Here is a 6,000-nt window from a genome sequence, read left to right on the forward strand (position 1 = left end):
TTTGCCTCACAGTTTGTAAAATCAGTAAACCATTTATCTGAAGAGCACTGACTATGGGGAATAGTCAAATAACAATTTTTCATGTATTGACATGACACCTGACAGATTCACTTATTTAAACTCAAGTTTTTTGGCTGCTAAAATAGCTTTGCTAAAAATCTATGAGTCACATGTTCTCTATAAATACTTCTAACACATGCCTTGAGACTTGAGATGTGTTTTTCTTACTATCATATGTAATCCAGATGTCAGCTGTGGCTCTCCTCTTACAGATTCAGGTGTAATTTTTCAGACACCATGTAATTTCATGGCCTCTGAAAATCAGCAGATTTCCTCATGATATATTTATCAAACACTTATATTAAACTTTCTAAGAACTTTACAAGGAATCATTTTCTTAGTTCTTACAACAGGCCTCTGTTGGCCAAATCACCATTTCCCTTAGTAGTGATGAAGCTGAGGTCAAGTTTGACATTGCGTGTCCTGGACAAATGTTAGTCAATAGAATGACAGGGATTTGAGTCCAGGAACTTTCGTGCTAGAGCCTGTGCTCTCAACCAGTATTCGCTGCTGCTGCCTCAAGTTCTGCAGACCCCTCACCTGATGTTCTCTGTGCTAATGCTCACAGTATATTCCATCCTTCCTCCTTTCAAGCCCTGCCTTCAACCTCTACTGCACTGCATGCTCAAAGCCCAGCCTGGGGTGCATTCTCACAAGTTTTTCTTTCATTGTATATTATTAGCCTGCTTTTCTCAGTCCTTCCTGATTGCACTTCTCACCATGGTCTCAGCTTTATATAGTTATTCCTTTATTGTTCAGAATGGCTTCTCTTTTCCCCTGAGGCCAAGACACCAACAGCACCTAAATGTGTATAGAGAATGAGTTTGGGGTTGGGGACTCAGACTCTGAATCCCTACTAGTAGAGGAATCCCATCATCATTCTCAACACAGAGTCACTTGGCCTTCCACTTAATACAGGTATATAGGTAACAAACTGCACATATGTAATCCATTAGACTCTCTTACCAGTATCTAAAAGAAAACTGTTAGATAATGATATATGCAAAAATAAAGACAAAGTGAGCAAGAAGGAAGAAAAGTGGACTCTGAGGGGTAGAAGCAGAGAAAGTGCAAAGTCATGCATATTAAGGATTTGAGAAACTTCAAATGCTGAATTGAATATTTTATCTGTTCTATAAATGTTTGACCAAATATTGACTCATCTTTCTCTTGACTCTAAAATAAAAGTCCATAATGATGAATGATAATGGCACTGTTCTCTGGACTTCTGCCTCTTACCTTATTTTCCATCCATCAAAATTATCTGTGGTTATTTAAAATGCAGTTTATAAGTGTAAAGATTCAACACTAAAGTGATTAGGGGACACACACACACAAGAGAAACAAAGTTCAAATAAGTCTAAAGTAGTAAAGTTGAGTTTATATAAACATCTCTGTCACTTTTCTGAAACAACAAACATTAACAATTATATTAGCATAATTTTATCTTCAAGTTCACATTCTAACCAAATTAAAACAATATAGGAAGCAGGAGGGTCAAGAAATATGCTCTTCCATGACTTATTTCCAGCTTCCTGACTTGGCTTCTTTCTTCACTTCACATTCTCCTTTCACCTTAAATAAAAGAGGACATAAATAACTAGATAATTAGACAACTTTACATATTCTGATGTGATTCCATCCATGCTAATTTTCTGCCTTTATATCCATGTTTTTCTTTTTCAGGATACCTGCGTTCCTGTGTTTTAGAAAGTATGATCGCTCTTAATGGATGTTGGTCACTGGATTTGGTCTTTGTAGATTCTGAAACAGTTGAAACTTCGATCACTATTCTCCTTTCTATAAAACCTATGCAAATTGGGGAAAAAAGATTACATATAAAGAAACATTGAGAATGTCTTTAACACAGATATCTGAAGTTCTTCCATGTAGTATTGATATGCAAATGAAGTTAATAAGTTAAATTATTACTCTTTCAGGCAGCAGTTTACTTTTGGAAAGAAGCCTGTTTTAACGTTTTTTTAATCTAAAACTTTCCATTTGAAATGAAGATCCTGACATGCTGAAAAAAATTATGTATGTTGCATTATAAACATTATTTTAATTTTTACAGAAAATAATTTTAATGAAATCATTTTTTATTAGCAAAGTTGTGGTTTAACAGCAAAATCATACCCAAAATACCCAGTTCCCATACACCATCCTATTATTAACACCTAGCATTCATGTAGTGCATGTGCTACAATTGAGGAAAATACAATTTACTACTGTCTATAGTCCATGGTTTACCTTTGGGTCCACTGTTTGTGTTGTACAGTCCCATGGATTTTTAAAAAAATTTTTATTTTAATGACATATATACAACATAAAATTTCCCCTTTTAACCACATTCAAATATATAATGCAGTGCTGTTGATCACATTCACAATGTTTGCTACCAACACATCTTTGTGTATCTGATATTAGTTTCCAAGAAGACATTATTGTCTCAGCCTGGTAGATAGCAAACCTGCAGAACAGGTTTAATTAAGGGAAAACTGCCTGTGTCCAGGATTAATAATCCACAAGAAATTAGATTGGTTTTCTGCTATCCAGTCTGAAGTGTTTCCACATGGGAAGTTTTCTCTTGCTTAACCTGCTGCTTGCTTACCCTTTGCCTCTAGACTAGTCAGTCATGGCCTAGTGAGTAATCACCTGGACAATTACAACTTAAAGTGGAAAGAATTGTTTGGGCCCAATTTCCTGAGAAGGGGCATGAGGATATTATAGATTTTGTGTGATTAAGAATCCCTTTGATTTCCCTGCACCAGTATCTGGCTTTCTCCAAGATGATGTTTCCCAAAGGGTGTTTTATGAATTCAAGCATCTTTCCAAAGGTGTTTATTCCAAATTCAGTATTTGAAAACAAATACAATTATTTTATACATATATATATGTAATTCTTTTTAAAATGGAAATGCTGAAAAACTTCTCAATATGTAATCTAATGAAAGTTCCAGAGGTAGACTGGACTTTCACTATCCAATCTACTGATTGAAAGATATCAAAGTCAAAGTTCTATGATTTGCTTTGCCTTTTCGTCCTTATTGGAGGATGGATATTTCTCCTCTAATATTAGGGCCACATTCAGACATGAAACAGGAAGGCTGGAGGGGAAAAAAAAAAGGCCAACCAGCTTTGTAGAGCCTCCTGGGGAGCTTCAAGTGGTGAATTTGTCTTGCATTTAGTTAGCAGATACTTGCTTTGTAATAACCTGTTGCTAAAGAAAAGCTGAAAAATGTAATTTTTTTCAGCATTTACTTAAAAAGTTAAAAAGTTTTCTCTGGCTTCTGGAATGCTTTGCTCTTTGAAGTGGCCTGCTTGACCCTGTAAGCACTGAATTGGTGAATCCTCAACTAGACCAAGTATCTGGTTGGTTAACTGAATGTTTGCTTGATTTGACACCTAATTCCAAATTTTCACATTTTCAAAAAGTTGTCCTTACAAAATATTAGTTTTTATCATAAATGATTGATTTTCTATAACTGAGAGTTATAAAGACAGATTAAATTTAAGAAATAAAATTTTTTGAGGTTAGGATATCATATTTTATAGAGATTTACATTTTCAATCTCTAGTAGTTTATCAATGTTTATCAATGTTTATCATTATATAAAATGTATAAGTTGGCAAAATGATATTTAACTGATTTTTAAGTCACCTTAAATTTTCTAGATTCTGCTTGTGATTTATTATAAGCTAAGGGTATTATTAATAACTCATAAGAAGATGTATAAATCATGCAAATATTTCTAGTTATTCCAAATGGTGTTTGTGTTCTATACTTTATTTTTAAGTCGTATCTTTTATTTATGGCTATAAAATTGTTTTAAAATGTTTGTAGATATAGCTGTCTTGAGTTAAATTATGTATACAGAACTGAAAAATGAAATAGCAGAGACAGAAATTTGTTAAATAAATTAAGTTTATGTACCCTATTAGTAAATCAATAATTGTAAAATATGATTATGTAAAGGTAGTTTTCAACTAAGTAGATAATAGTTACCAAATATAATAAAGATTAGAAAGATGATACATGAATCCTTTAGCAATCATATTAAGTGCTGATAATTTAAACATGACAAAATTGCTGCTCAGGATTGATAGATGTAAATAATAGACATTACACCAGATCCAAACAGTGGATTCCTATATTAAAAATGGCCTTGAGTTATACCAAATTCTCTGCCTTCCCTTACTCTTATGGTATATAGGGCTTTCTGGCCCTTAGACTTTTCATAGTATTTAAAAATTTTGTCATATAAAAACTTTAGTGACTTCCTTTGCCATTTAGTTTCTGTAATTTAGCATTCGGAGAAGTTGAATATCTTCTTTCTTTTTCTTTTTCCCTGTATGTGCTAAACACTATTTTAAAAACATAGTAGGCTATGTTCAATCCACTTATTCCTCAATACAATATAAAACTGATGAATTTTGCTTGAACTGGATTTATGTGAAAATGGGCTGTAGTTTGTAGATATCACTTCCTCCTTTAGAAGGAGATGCAGTTAAACTGATTTTATGTACCATTAGTAACTGAAGAATTCATCCTAACTGATTGTATTTTTGTATTAACTACTCCTTATAGATACAACTATAATTTCTAGAATTAGAAATTGAAATGTTTCTGGGAAATGGACTTGGCCCAGTGGTTAGGGCATCCGTCTACCACATGGGAGAGCTGCGCTTCAAACCCCGGGTCTCCTTGCCCTGTGTGGAGCTGGCCTATGCACAGTGCTGATGCGCGCAAGGAGTGCCCTGCCATACAGGGGTGTCCCCCACATAGGGGAGCCTCACGCACAAGGAGAGCGCCCCCTAAGGAGAGCCGCCCAGCGTGAATCAAAGTGCAGCCTGCCTAAGAATGGTGCCACCCACACGGAGAGCTGACACAACAAGATGATGCAAGAAAAAGAGACACAGATTCCTGTGCCACTGACAACAACAAAAGCGGACAAAGAAGATGCAGCAAATAGACACAGAGAATAGACAACCCAGGTGGCGGGGGGGGGGGGAGAGGAGAGAGAAATAAATAAAGAAATCTTTAAAAAAAATAAAGAAATCAAAATGTTTTTAAAACTGAATCACTCTTTCTTTACAATATAATATCCTGAGCAACCTTGATTTCACTGAAGGAGCAAGGGCAAGGGGCTTACTCTCCCTTTTTAACCACCTGCAAACTAGCTTCAGGTGTCCATATTCTGCCTGTTTCTTTGTCAGCCTAACCCAAGCTTCTGAGGCAGCTGAGATCACAGATTCTGAGTCCAGGCTGGCACATTCACAATCAAATGTTTTGTGAGGCCACAGTCCTTGACTTCAGTGACTTCAACAGTTTGTCTCAGTCAAATTTATACTTTGTCTAAAATACAAAGGCTGTAACATATAAAGAACACTGGATGCTCACTCCTGGATTAGTCAAACAGGAGATACAATTGTACTTGCAATTGTGAACAAGGAATTTTGTTATAGATCTCCCAGGAGAGGATTCACTTAGCAGAAAAAATCTAGGAGTGACTGCTATCTTAACAATATGGGTTGGCTTCCCAAATAGATACCGAATCAAAGCATTAACATTTGGGCAAAAATATATATCTTAAACATGAAAGCCAGGATCATACCTCTGGTTACAAAAGACACATGATGCACTAAATAAGGAAGTTAGAACAGCCTATGAGGACACTGGTAAGCTTATGCATGTGTGCATTTGAGAAAGTCTGTGGACCACACTACTTGTTTTAGCTCCTACGGACAACCCAACTTCAAGATCTCAAGTAGGGCTTCCAGTTAATATTGTGTTTAAACTGCCATTTTCTTGCTACAAGGTACAGATTTTTCAAAGTCCTTCACATTAATTTCTGACATTAGAAGCAGTAGTTTATTCCTCTTTGGTTAACCTTCATCAAGGAGATTTTATCAGAAGTGCTCAAGTGTTTAACTTGTGTA

General features: G+C 35.3%; 1 protein-coding gene across 3 annotated transcripts in view; it reads left to right on the forward strand.

Moving 5' to 3' along the window:
• LOC131275579 (CUB and sushi domain-containing protein 1-like) overlaps positions 1-5,136 on the forward strand; it is a 322,424-nt gene extending 317,288 nt beyond the window's left edge. For all 3 annotated transcript variants that reach the window (XR_011647208.1, XR_011647209.1, XR_011647207.1), the window contains one exon: positions 1,747-5,136. The gene's annotated coding sequence lies outside the window, so the exon portion shown is untranslated. The remainder of the gene's footprint in view (positions 1-1,746) is intronic.
• The last annotated feature ends 864 nt before the right edge of the window (positions 5,137-6,000 follow it).

This window comes from Dasypus novemcinctus, chromosome 23 (genome assembly GCF_030445035.2).
Source record: "Dasypus novemcinctus isolate mDasNov1 chromosome 23, mDasNov1.1.hap2, whole genome shotgun sequence".
NCBI classification, from domain to species: Eukaryota; Metazoa; Chordata; class Mammalia; order Cingulata; family Dasypodidae; genus Dasypus; species Dasypus novemcinctus.